General features: G+C 43.6%; 3 non-coding genes and 1 pseudogene across 3 annotated transcripts; 2 read left to right on the plus strand and 2 right to left on the minus strand.

Moving 5' to 3' along the window:
- On the minus strand, positions 1 to 3,501 carry LOC124976571 (torsin-1A-like; annotated as a pseudogene).
- On the plus strand, positions 3,436 to 3,599 carry LOC124978382 (U1 spliceosomal RNA). Its single transcript, XR_007107415.1, has one exon. It is a non-coding gene; the product is annotated as a U1 spliceosomal RNA (small nuclear RNA).
- Positions 3,600 to 10,142: 6,543 nt separating this feature from the next.
- LOC124978360 (U1 spliceosomal RNA) lies at positions 10,143 to 10,306 on the minus strand. Its single transcript, XR_007107395.1, has one exon. It is a non-coding gene; the product is annotated as a U1 spliceosomal RNA (small nuclear RNA).
- Positions 10,307 to 12,551: 2,245 nt separating this feature from the next.
- LOC124978371 (U1 spliceosomal RNA) lies at positions 12,552 to 12,715 on the plus strand. The gene has a single exon (XR_007107406.1). It is a non-coding gene; the product is annotated as a U1 spliceosomal RNA (small nuclear RNA).
- The last annotated feature ends 287 nt before the right edge of the window (positions 12,716 to 13,002 follow it).

Below are 13,002 nucleotides of genomic sequence, written 5' to 3' on the forward strand. Positions count from 1 at the left end.
TCAGTCATCAAGGTAATAATCCAACTTGGTGAACATTGTCTTGCAGCCCTTGTCAGAAAAAACTCTCTCCTCCTTGGGGAAAAATGTCATCTCTTCAGCCACTCTGCTTATAATGTCCTCATCAATCTCATAGCCCTGGGTCTGCATCTCAACGCTGATGCACATTTTAAGATGTTTGTATCCCAGGGGGAGGAAGGGGACAAAATAATCAATGAGGTTTTGGTCTATTAGACTGCTGTACCAGAAGCCACTATTCCTGTTACTGAAGACTTACACAGACAAGGCACACTCCATATGCTTGAGCTTGATTTCTTCCCTCTTCTCCAGAAATCCAAAGCCACATCTGTGATCCTCTCTGCTTCAGCATTGCTAACCTGAGAATAAGATGACTTTCTGGTAGGAGAACTCATTCACCACATGTTAATAGTTCAGGAAAGGTTTGATGGTGTCTATGAGGCCAGTGTGCATCTTGTCCATCTCATCAAAGATGAAGATGGACCTCGCACAGGCACTCACATTGCCTCAAATCCACAACTGTAACTGATCCTTATACAGGGTGATATTCGAGGTGTGGAAGAAGTGCAGTGTGGCCACAAACAGATGGACATAGTCACTGTTCAGACTGAAATTGTGAATATTCTCCACAATGATCTGTTGACAGAATTTTTGCCTGTGCCCATCCAATCGTGCAGGGAGAACATGAGAGGTTTCTTGGGTCTTGGGTTGCCTAGGAAACCAGATGTAGCCTTAAAGATGCTTTTCTGTGCTAGATGCTGTCCAAAAAGCTTGTTATCCAGATCCTTCTGCAGCACCTTGGGGTTGAGGCTCCACTTCTGGCCACAGCAATCAGCGAAGGGGCAGTAGAGGCACAAGTAGGAGATGTAGCTGGTGAGCAGGCCAGCCAGAGTCGGCCCCAGGCTGATGGGCTCCAGCGCCCTTGCCACCCTCGGGACCAGCAGCAGCAGGGTCAGCATGGCCCGGCCTAGCTTCAAGTCCAGACCTGTGTCACCCTGCGCTACCTTTGTGCCTCATTTTGACCCAGGCTTCAATTCCTTTTTGTGCCAATGTCAAGGAAAATCACAGCCTGAGTTGATGAGGACCTCCTGTGACCCTCCACCCTGTAGCAAAACAATGAGACTTCCTCACCTTCTTGTCTAAATTTTTTTTTTCTTTTGCAGTGCTGGGGATTGAACCCAGGGCCTTGTGCTTAGGAAGCAAGCACTCTACCAACTGAGCTATCTCCCCAGCCCTCTTGTCTAAAATTTTAAGCCCTCATGCTGAGTGTGGTGGCACAGGTCAGTACTTCTAACAATTCAGGAGGCTGAGGCAGGATGAACACAAGTTCCAAGCCAGCCAGCCTGGGCAACTTAGCAAGACTCTGCCTCAAAATTAGGTGGGCCTGAGGCATTGCTCAGTGGTAGAGGGCCTCTGGGTTAAATCCAATACCAAAAATAAAATAAAATAAAATAATAAAATGTAAAATAAAATAAAATAAATAAGTGAAAGGGCTGGGGATATAGCTCAGTGGTGAAAAGCACCCTGGTTTCAATCCCTGTACCACTAAATAAATACATAAGGGACTGGGGATATAGCTCAGTTTGTAGAGTGCTTGCACAAAGCCCTGGGTTCAACCCCCAGCACTGCAAAAAAAAATAAATAAATATATACATAAATAAAACAATTTAACAATTTAAACAGTTAACTGCAATCTTTTCTAATTCATCTTCTCTATCCCTTAGTCTGTTTCCCCCTACTTCTATTTCATATTGTTTGTTTGCTTGCTTACTTTTGTATCTGTTCCATTTCTTTATTGCTACACAAAAACCACATTCAAAACATGAAGGTTTTGAGACAAATAATTTATGATTATAACAAATATGCAGTTTGGGCAGAGATTATTCTGCTCCCTGATATACAGAATGTCAACTGAGGACTGAAACTCTTGACCTGCATTTTCTTCACAAAGCTTAGGACTTTCTTACAACATGGCAGCCTCAGAGAAGTCAGCCTTCTTACTTGGCAGTTGGAACCTGAAAGATGGTTCCCAGAGATCCAAATGGAAGCTGTTGGCTTCCTCTGACCTAGCCTCAGAAGTTCCTGGGCATCACTTCTGTCACATTCTGTTGGTCAAGGTAGTCACTAAGGCCAGCCCAGATTCAAGAAGAGGTGAATTAGGCTATACCTCTCAATGGGAGAAAGAGTAAAGATATAAAAATTTACTGTTTACTATCTAAAGACATTGTGGATGACTCACCATCTAAATACAAAATGAAAGTTGAACACATTAAAAAATAAATTTTCAGGTAGCCTGGATTGACTATAAGACATAACAATACATTTAGAATTTTTCAAGAGTGTGTTTTTCTGTTGTTTGTGTTTTGTGTGTGTGTGGTGCTGGCGGTTGAACCCAGAACCTCCCATATGCTAGGAAAGCAGTCTACCACTGAGCTACATCCTCTGTCCTCAAGTAGTTTTGCTGTTAATTTTATTCATATTTTGGTCCTGGGAATTGAAACAGAGGGTGCTCTAGCACTGAACTATATCCCCAGTCCTTTTAATTTTTTATTTTGAGACAAGGTCTCACTAAATTGTTGAGGCTGGCCTTGGCCTTGCTATACTGCTGACCTTGCTAGAAGTCAGCCTTCTGAGTGCTTGGGATTACAGACATGTGCTACTGCGCTGGGCTTCTCAAATGTGTTATAACGCTGTTTAGTATTATGTATTCAGCTACTTACATAGTGAAAGAAGTTTGTACTTTGTTCTGGTTTATTTCTTCAAGTTTAAAATCTTGGTTTTATATTTTTCTTTCAGGTTTTACTGGGTTTGGTTGCTATGTCTGTTCAAGTTATTAATGACAGGCCTATTCAGAAAGATGCCACGGAAAACTTGTTGTCAAATTAGTTGGGGAAATCTTAGTACTCAATGGTTAACAGAGCAAGAGGGGAATCTCTTATAGTATCATGTGTTATGTGGATAAGCGCTGTCCGGCAGGCGAAAACTGAATGGACTGAATTTCCTTTTTGCTGAAAGAAAGGTGAGACCTAACTCGAGCAAGTACCCGCCACCGCAGTGGGTCCTTCCAGGACTGGGCAGCAGACAGCAAGGTCCAGTCTAACCGCCGGCGGTAGACGCTGCTCTACCTGTCCTGTGCCTTAGTAGGCGGGGTGTCGGGAAGGGAAAGAGTCCCGAACACGTCACCACAAAGGCGGGGTATATGTAGATGACATACTCGCAGAGGCTGCCGGTCCCGCTCATCCAGGGACTCCACGTCCTGAGGGGGCATCATCTGAATGATGTTGGGGTAGTTTCCCGAGAATCGAGCATAGTGAAAAGAGTGCTAAGGGTACAAGGGTGCGGAGACCTCAAGAAAGAGTTGACCATGACTTTAGAGTGAGGCGGATGCAAGGGTGTAGGTCGAGGCGGCGCAAGCAACTCATACTTACCTGGCAGGGGAGATACCATGATCACGAAGGTGGTTTTCCCAGGGCGAGGCTTATCCATTGCACTCCGGATGTGCTGACCCCTGCGATTTCCCCAAATGCGGGAAACTCGACTGCATAATTTGTGGTAGTGGGGGACTGCGTTCGCGCTCTCCCCTGATATTTAAGTTAAATAACAGACTTGTTTTGTAGGATTAGGAACCTTATTTGTGAGACAGTTTTCATTGCGTTTCTACTTTACACAATAATTCCTGATCTTAAGTTTTGGTGATTTGTACAAAGCTAAGAAACTGGTCGGTTCTGTATGTGTTAGAATAGGATCTACGATGTTACAGTTTTAACACCTGGCTGGAGTTGCAAAAATTACTAGCCAACACACGGGTTGAACAGACTGGGGCTGTAGTAAGACGCTGGGATTCCTCAAAAAGATAGTGTTCATTTGCACAAGCGAAGAATATTTGGAAAGAAAAAAAACTCTGGCACGAATCTAGGGGTTTGGGCGTTAGGTAACTTTTTTTTTTTTTTTAAACCAAAAGTGAGGCTAACGTTTTTATGTAGCTGATTTGACAAATCTTGGAACATGTCTAAATATTATTGGTAGGGCAAAGGAAGTTGGAAATGTGTTAATGCTACAAAAGGAAAAACCACTTAGAATATGCACCTACGCACATAGGTGCGTGGCGTAGTGAATTCGCTGTCAAATCAATTATTTTAATTTTTTTCTGACCTGCTCTCTTGAAATGAAAAGCATATATCCAACTGTTGTTTTCACTTTGATAGCTAATAATGATCTCAAATAAGAGATTGGGTCTTTTTAATGACTGGTACCAGCAGTTTAGAGATATTTAGGCTCTCCCAGGACCACAACATCCAGAACTGAGAAATAATGCCATTGGTCTATAGTCTAATCCCAGATTTTTAAATTTTTATTTGTGGTGCTGGAACTCAAACCCAGAATCTCTACCAGTGAGCTATCCACCCACCCCTAATCCCAGTTCCATGAGCAGCATGTTTTGTTACTATGACAAAAGAAATAGGTTTTTCAAAATTTGGAATCAGCAAAATTGAGAAAGTGCCTACAGTTGATTTTAACTTCAATACTTTCTCAGATCCTAGGGGCCAAACCTGAGGATCTGGGAATTATGTTAAAATCTTGTCAGTTTTTTCCTGCTTTGCAAAAACCAGGACCTACTATCTATAATACCTGACTATTGTCTACATTGATTTCCATTCCTGCCCCCATTCCCAGGGGGGTTTTGGAGGGGAATTAAGCATGAGGTTCACCACTAAATCCCTAGCCTGTTAGTTTTATAGTAGTCAGTTTGAAAAATTAGATTTAACATTTTGTGGTCTTGAGTTGACAACACTTCCTCTAAACATTTTACTTCAAATTGGTAATACTGCAATGTCTAGAAAGATATATTTGCCTACAAACAAGAAATTGTGAAAAAGCCAAAGTATCAAATTTATGCTGCTCTCAGACACCACAAACTCATCTATACATTGAATATAGATTCCTCTGGTGGGACAAATTTGTATTCCTATAAGTAACAGGGGAAAGTAAGAGTCCTGAAATCTTTTGCCATAAATACAGATTTTGCCATAAGTAAAAGTAAACAAGAATTTAGATTCATCCACTAAAGAGAAAGAAAAACAAGACAGATCTACTATAGACAAAAATTTTGCAAACGATTAAATCCATAGTTCAGAATAATTTGTCTTAGGATCTACAGTAGTTTAGCAACGTATTTACTTCTCTAACATCCTGTGTAAATCAATACAGTGATGTAGTGGTCAACAATCAGATTTACTTCTTTACAGGTTAAGCGCCTGTTATAATTCGGATCTGGAAACCCCCCCCCCCCTCCGCAAGACTCATATGTGAAGGCTTGGTCACCAATGCAGCAGTGCTCAGAGGTAGGACTTTTGGGAAGTAACCGTAACATAAGGATGCTGACCTCATCAGTGGATTAAATAATTCAATGGCAATATTGGAAAGTGATGGAAACTATAGGAGGTAGGCCTAGTTGAAGGAGTGGGTCCTTGGTGGCATGCCCTTTAGGACAATTGTGGAGAGCTGTGACAGAGGATGGGAGAGCAGTGACTGAGATTGGGGGTCTCTGATGCCCTCATGGCTGTGGCATGCCTGGTGCCTGGGAATGTTTCTGTGCAAGGGCACAGAATGCTTAGCTGCTGTGGCAATGCCCTGCATGAGGCGGCTCTGTGCAAGAGCCCTATCAGCTCTGACCTTGATCTCAGGCACACAGCTCCCGGGAAGGAAGGAATTCTTAGGCAAGACAACCACAGTGTTTCACCAGCTCGGCTTCTACAGTTCCTGCCTGCCTTACAGTAACTTTAAACAATGGACCTTCTTGAGAGCTACACAAAGCTTCTAACATTGCACTTTGCAACCATGGATTGCTACTGCGGAAAAGCTACATAGATGTCCTAGTTTCTGTAACTTTCCTGAATACAAATAATAATGGTTGCATAGTTTTTAACCTGATAATGAGACATATATAATAAATAAAGATTGCTGGTGAAACTCCTTAGATCTGCATCTCCATCAGAGAGCAGAGCTGCATCTGATTCCAGCTTAATCTTCAAAATCTGTGTCTGTGAATCTTTATTTTCCAATCCCCCTACGTCCCTCACCAGACCCAAGAGTTTGGTCACACTGGTCACGATAGACTGTAGCTTGTCCCTCATTTCCCTGGTTTTTCTTTTGCTCTTTTTCTCCCTCTGCCCCACTCCTTTCTTCCTTCTTAGTTGTTAGGACCTCAGCAACTTTCCTCCACCATGAACTTCCACCATGATGTTGGCTCACCTCAGCCCAGAGCAATGGAGCTAGCCAACCACAGACCTCTGAGATTGAACCAAAATAAGCCTGTCTTCCTCTAAGTTGTTTCCCCGAGGTATTCAGTCACAGTGGCGAAAGGATGATTAACAGTACCCTTTTAAAATTATCTCTTATTTTTCTAAATATTTTATAATTTGTTTTATTCTTTCAGATTGAATTTTCAACAAAGGATTAGAGTTTTACACCTGACTATGGCTGGTTCTTTTGGTAACTTATTGATTGTATTTCTCGAAATAGTGCTATTATTCTCTAAAGTCCAACACTATGTGCCTTTTTTCTTTCAGAAAGCATCAAGTTACCAGGTGGGTACCTCTCTCTCTAGGAGGCATAAAAACGTGTATCCCCAAACAGTGCAGGTAGTGTTATTTGCTAAAGAAACTGTCCCTCATCCTCTTCCCAGGAGCTGGTTTGAGGTAGAGAGATAAAGAGATACTAGAATATCAGAGGGATCAGGGACAGGAGAGAAGAGGAAAGGGATCCTGCGATCAGACTTCCTTAACAAGACTCCCAAAGCACAAGAAATCAAAGCAAGAATTAATAAATGGGATGGATTCAAACTGAAAAGCTTTTTCTCAGCAAAGGAAACAATCAATAATGTGAAGAGAGAGCCTACAGAGTGGGAGAAAATCTTTTCCACAAGCACTTCATATAGAGCTCTAATCACCAAAATTTATAAAGAACTTACAAAACTTTACACCAAAAATACAAAGAACCCAATCAATAAATGGGCCCAGGAACTGGACAGACACTTTACAGAAGATATACAGGTGATTAATAAATATATGAAAAAGTGTTCAACATCTCTAGTAATTAGAGAAATGCAAATTAAAACAACTCTAAGATTTCATCGTCCTCTAATTAGAATGGCTATTATCAAGAACACAAACAATAATAGATATTGGTGTGGATGTGGGGAAAAAGGCACACTTTTGCATTGCTGGTGGAGTTGCAAATTGGTGCAGCCACTCTGGAAAGCAGTGTGGAGATTCCTTAGAAAACTTGGAATGGAACCACCTTTTGACCCAGTTATCCCACTCCTCGGTTTATACCCAAAGGACTTAAAATTAGTATACTACATTAGTATAAACATCAATGTTTATAGCAGCTCAATTCACAATAGCTAGATTGTGGAACCAACCTAGATGCCCTTCAACAGATGAATGGATAAACAAACTATGGTATATATACACAATGGAACATTATTCAGCCATAAAGAATAATAATATGGCATTTGCAGATAAATGGATGGAATTGGAGAATATCATGCTAAGTGAAATAAGCCATTCCCAAAAAACCAAAAGCTCAATGTTTTCTCTGATAAGTGGATGATGATACATAATGGGGGTGGGGGTAAGGGAAGAATGAAGGATAGATTGTGTAGAGGGAAATGATAGGGAGGGAAGAGAGGGTGGGGATATGAAAGACAGTGGAATGAGACAGACATCATTACCCTATGTACATGTATGATTACAGGAATAGTATGAATCTACATCATGCACAATCATAGAAACAAAAATTTGTACCCCATTTGTGTACAATGAATCAAAATTCAGTCTGTAAAAATAAAAAATAATAAAAAAGGGGTCCTGAGAAAGAGAAATTGTAGTTCTCACGTCGCCTCTTCAACTTTTCTCAATTGTTCCTGTTTATCCCAGATCATTTTTAACTTCCCTCTTAAGAGTGATACTCATCCTATATCAGGAATCCATGTGCTCAGCCCATCTAAGAATCCCTACAAATACATTAATTTATCCAGATCAAAGGAACTCAGGCCACTGTAGGACTGGATCCTCATATGTATGCCCAAACATGAGATATATTACCCATTTAAGAGAGAGACTTTCCAATAACATTTCTAGTCTCCTATATTTTTCTTCTTTCAAGCTGATAGTCATCCTGATGGGGATTTTAGAGCATATATTAGTTGTGCTTACTCAATAACATTTCAATTTTGGAGAAAGTGGTTTCTCTGACTAGTATTCCAAATGAGAGAACAATAGATGCTACTTTTCAACTCCTCGGGGTCTCTTACTTGACTGTTTTATGCCCACAAGATTATTAGTTGACCCACTCAAATCAGGAACTGCCAGAACCATCCCATTCTGGTCACCAGAACATTGGGGGAAATAAAATTTCCTATGCACTTAAAAAGCACTAAGCCTAAACTGTGATGGTTATCACAGGCAAGCTATGGCTGCCATAACAGACTTGGAGGCGTAAACAATGAAACAATTTTCTCCCAGTTCTGGAAGCTGGAAATCCAAGATGAAGGTGTGATAGGTTTGATTTTTCCTGGTGCCTCTCTTCTTGGTTTGCAGATGGACACTTTCTTTCATGTCCTCAAAAAGTCTTTCTTCCATGTGAGCACAACTTCCCTGGTGTCTGAACTTTCTTCCTTTCTTCCTTCCTCCCTCCCTCCCCTCCTTTTCTTTTTCTTTTTTGGAGGCAGAATCTTGTTGATTGTGTACTCTGCCCTTGAACTCTCAATTCTGCCCCAGCCTCCCCAAGTAGTTCCAACTATAAGTGTGTGCCACCACTGTTGCCTCTTTTCTGATAGAGACATCAGTCAGAACCCAGGTGCAGTAATGTGGGCCTATAGTCCCAGCTACTCTGGAGGCTAACACAGGAGGATCATTTGAACCCAGGAATTCAAGGCCAACCCGAGCAACAATATAGTAAGACCCTGTCTCAAAAGCGGGGGAAAATGTCTTTACCCAAAAAGAAAAATTTTGAAACTCATCTCCATGACAAGCAAGTCGTTGCAACTTAGAGCCTGCCAGCTTAGTTTAACTCCCAGGGATATAGGACAATGCTGCCTTTCTTGATATTTACATCTCAAAGAGGGAGCTTTTATTTATGTATATATGTATGTATGTTTGGTATTGAGGGTTGAACTCACGGGCGCTCTACCACTAATTTATATCCCCCATCCTTTTTTTTTTTTTGAGACACGGTCCCATTAAGTTGCTGAGGTTGACCTAGAACTTTCCATCCTGCTGCTTCAGCCTCCTGAGTTGCTGGGATTATAGGTGGGCACCACTGCAAAAGACAGAGCTTTTAATGCCCTAAAGAAAAGTCCCAAGGTTGTAAAACTGGCAAGAAACTTATTTAGCTGTTTTGCTTTGTTTCGTTTTGTTGCTATTGGTGGTGGTGGTGGTGTATGTGCACGCACTGGCGCACTCAGTATGGAACCCAGGCAGGCCTTAGTACACCCATGCCCAACCCTTATTTAGCTGTTAAAAAATTTAACACCCCAGATTTAAAACTATTTAAATTATTGGGACGGGAAGTAACTCAGTAGTAGAGCCAGGACACGTGTAGGTAAGGTCCCAGTGACTGATATAATCAAATTTAAGGGCCTCACCGTCAGATTCTCAATGTCATGTTTGAAACAATTTCTTCTACCTTCCTTGAAAGCTGGCTACAAATCTGGTGTGGAATATTTCTGGATAAGCAAAGCAGTTTAGCCTAGCTTTTTTTTCAGGTTGGACTTCTGGACCACCTCTTAAACGTCACACTTTTCCCAAAGAAGAGAGAAATTTAGTTAATTAACTGTTTCTTGTTGGGATGTTACCTTCACACAAGCCCGACTTTTCTCCGGAGACACGATCAGAAGCAGAAATAGTTTCCTTCGGGTTTTTGCGACAAGCGTCTCCAGCTGGCGGGAACCCGGCCTTTACCGGACGTATACTGGCTCAACATCTCTCAAAACTCCCTATTCGCTTGTATCCCCCCCTTCAAACCAGCATGACCACTAAGCCACGACCCACAAGGGAGACACACAAAAACCAGAAAGATCGCGAAAATGCAAAGTACTGCTATCTTTAGAAACCAAGCACGATCAGGGGAGAGCGCGAACGCAGTCCCCCACTACCACAAATTATGCAGTCGAGTTTCCCACATTTGGGGAAATCGCAGGGGTCAGCACATCCGGAGTGCAATGGATAAGCCTCGCCCTGGGAAAACCACCTTCGTGATCATGGTATCTCCCCTGCCAGGTAAGTATGAGTTGCTCACCAACCCTCGATCCACACCCTGGCGCCCGCCCTACACTACACTCACGGTCATCTCTCTCACTTGGCCTCTCCACCTTCCCCCCCATCAGATGCCCCTCTCTCTGCTTTTGCAGCTCAGAAACAAATCACCAAGCACAATTCGGATAATGCCCACGCAGAACGTGGGGGCCCGGATTGAGCCCGACCAGCAGCCTCAGCGTGCGTGCTCATTTACATGCGCCACGCCCTTATGCTGACGACCGCGGAACGCAGGTCTAAGCCGCTCCGAAGTCCCGCCTACCTAAGGCGTAAAGAGAAGAGCGCGCGCGCTGTGTGTGGTATGTGGAACGGAGATGTGTGCGGTGCGGGCTTACTTTTTGTCCCTTTTCCATACAGGAATTATTTTGGCGTTCTTTAACGTTCACTTATTTCTAGAACAGTTTCTTCTGTGGCGGGCAGTCTCAGACACCGCCCCCCCCCACGCCAGTCGCGCCTCCTCCCAGATGTGAACAAAATAAGTACTGTGACCCTGTAGCTGGTTGGTGCTGTGAAACAGAACAGAGCAGAAGAGAAATCTAGAGATTGGGGTGGCCTGAAAAAGTAATCTACTCCCCTACTACGGAAGTGTGGCGTTTCTAGTCCCTTGGTTTGCAAGATACCCTTCGACACTTCGCCCATTGTGCACAGGAATCTCAGTGGTCGCGGGGTGGGGCGGAGCGGGGGAGGGTAGGTGCAGACGGTCTCAGACCTAGAAGACAGGATCTCATGGCCTGCTGCCCACCCCTTGAGGTGCCTACCGTGGCTGTGGTACACAGACCAGTTCAGTCTCTCAGGAAAAATGAGAGGAAAGGGTCAAAGGTTAAATACTAATATTAGAGTTTTTCACCAATTTAACATGAAACTTCCAATCCCCATTAATTTTTCCTTTGGGACTATATAGTTGCCTGAACTCGGCAGTGAAAGAAAATTTGAATAACATGTCAAGGAAAGCGTCCACTCACTGGACAAGTGTGTCCCGTCTTCTTTCCATCCCACTAAGATCCTTTCTCAAAATAAAAATGAGGGGGTGGGGCAAGGAAAGACAGAATGAGACAGAAAAGTGCCCAGAAAAACCTGGACGCAAGAATTCATGTAAGAGATTTTATTAGGCAGATGAACAGTGAGAGAAGAGAGGGGTAGGCGTGAGAGGGGTGGGGGAGAGAGAGAGAGAGAGAGAGGGAGGGAGGGAGAGAGGGAGAGAGGGGGAGAGGGGGAGAGAGAGAGAGAGAGAGAGAATATGAATGAGAATGAGAATGGCGGTGTAGCTATTCTCAAGTAGTTGAATTTTGCCCGCTAATAACATTGGACCAATGACTGCGGAGAATGTTTGCAGGCTGACCATCGGACCAATGGCTGGCTAGGATGTTCACAGACTAATGTCTGGGTTGTAAAATGGCGTGTGTGGGAGGGGCAGAATATGGGTGGCTGCTAATGCCAGTAGTACCCCATTTGTATACAATGAATCAAAATGCAGTCTGTAAAAATAAAAATTTAAATTAAAAAAAATTAAAACAAGGGACTCAGTGGCAGGGCACCTCCCTAGCAAATGTGAGGCACTGGGCTCTATCCTTAGCACCGCATAAACATAAAAAAGGTATGCTGCCCATCTACAACTACAAATTTTTTTTTTTTTTGGCGGTGCTGGGGATGGAACCCAGGGCCTTGTGCTTATGTGGCAAGCACGCTACCAACTGAGCTATATCCCCAGCCCACAAATTTTTTTTAATAAATAAAAATCAAAACAAAGTAAAACAAAGGACCGAGGATATGGCTGGGCGACAAAGAGCCCCTCGGTTAAATCCGCAGTGCCACAAAAAAAAAGAAAAAAAAATTCCTGTATGGAAAAGGGACAAAAAGTAAGCCCGCACCGCACACATCTCCGTTCCACATACCACACAGCGCGCGCGCTCTTCTCTTTACGCCTTAGGTAGGCGGGACTTCGGAGCGGCTTAGACCTGCGTTCCGCGGTCGTCAGCATAAGGGCGTGGCGCATGTAAATGAGCACGCACGCTGAGGCTGCTGGTCGGGCTCAATCCGGGCCCCCACGTTCTGCGTGGGCATTATCCGAATTGTGCTTGGTGATTTGTTTCTGAGCTGCAAAAGCAGAGAGAGGGGCATCTGATGGGGGGGAAGGTGGAGAGGCCAAGTGAGAGAGATGACCGTGAGTGTAGTGTAGGGCGGGCGCCAGGGTGTGGATCGAGGGTTGGTGAGCAACTCATACTTACCTGGCAGGGGAGATACCATGATCACGAAGGTGGTTTTCCCAGGGCGAGGCTTATCCATTGCACTCCGGATGTGCTGACCCCTGCGATTTCCCCAAATGTGGGAAACTCGACTGCATAATTTGTGGTAGTGGGGGACTGCGTTCGCGCTCTCCCCTGATCATGCTTGGTTTCTAAAGATAGCAGTACTTTGCATTTTCGCGATCTTTCTGGTTTTTGTGTGTCTCCCTTGTGGGTCGTGGCTTAGTGGTCATGCTGGTTTGAAGGGGGGGATACAAGCGAATAGGGAGTTTTGAGAGATGTTAAGCCAGTATACGTCCGGTAAAGGCCGGGTTCCCGCCAGCTGGAGACGCTTGTTTCGAAAGCCAGAAGCTGTAACGTAAGTTGGTTAAACTGAGGTCCTGATACGTCTTACAATTTCTTTAGAGAATCCACTGCCTCCCTTC

This window comes from Sciurus carolinensis, chromosome 2, assembly GCF_902686445.1.
Source record: "Sciurus carolinensis chromosome 2, mSciCar1.2, whole genome shotgun sequence".
In the NCBI taxonomy this organism is placed as follows: Eukaryota; Metazoa; Chordata; class Mammalia; order Rodentia; family Sciuridae; genus Sciurus; species Sciurus carolinensis.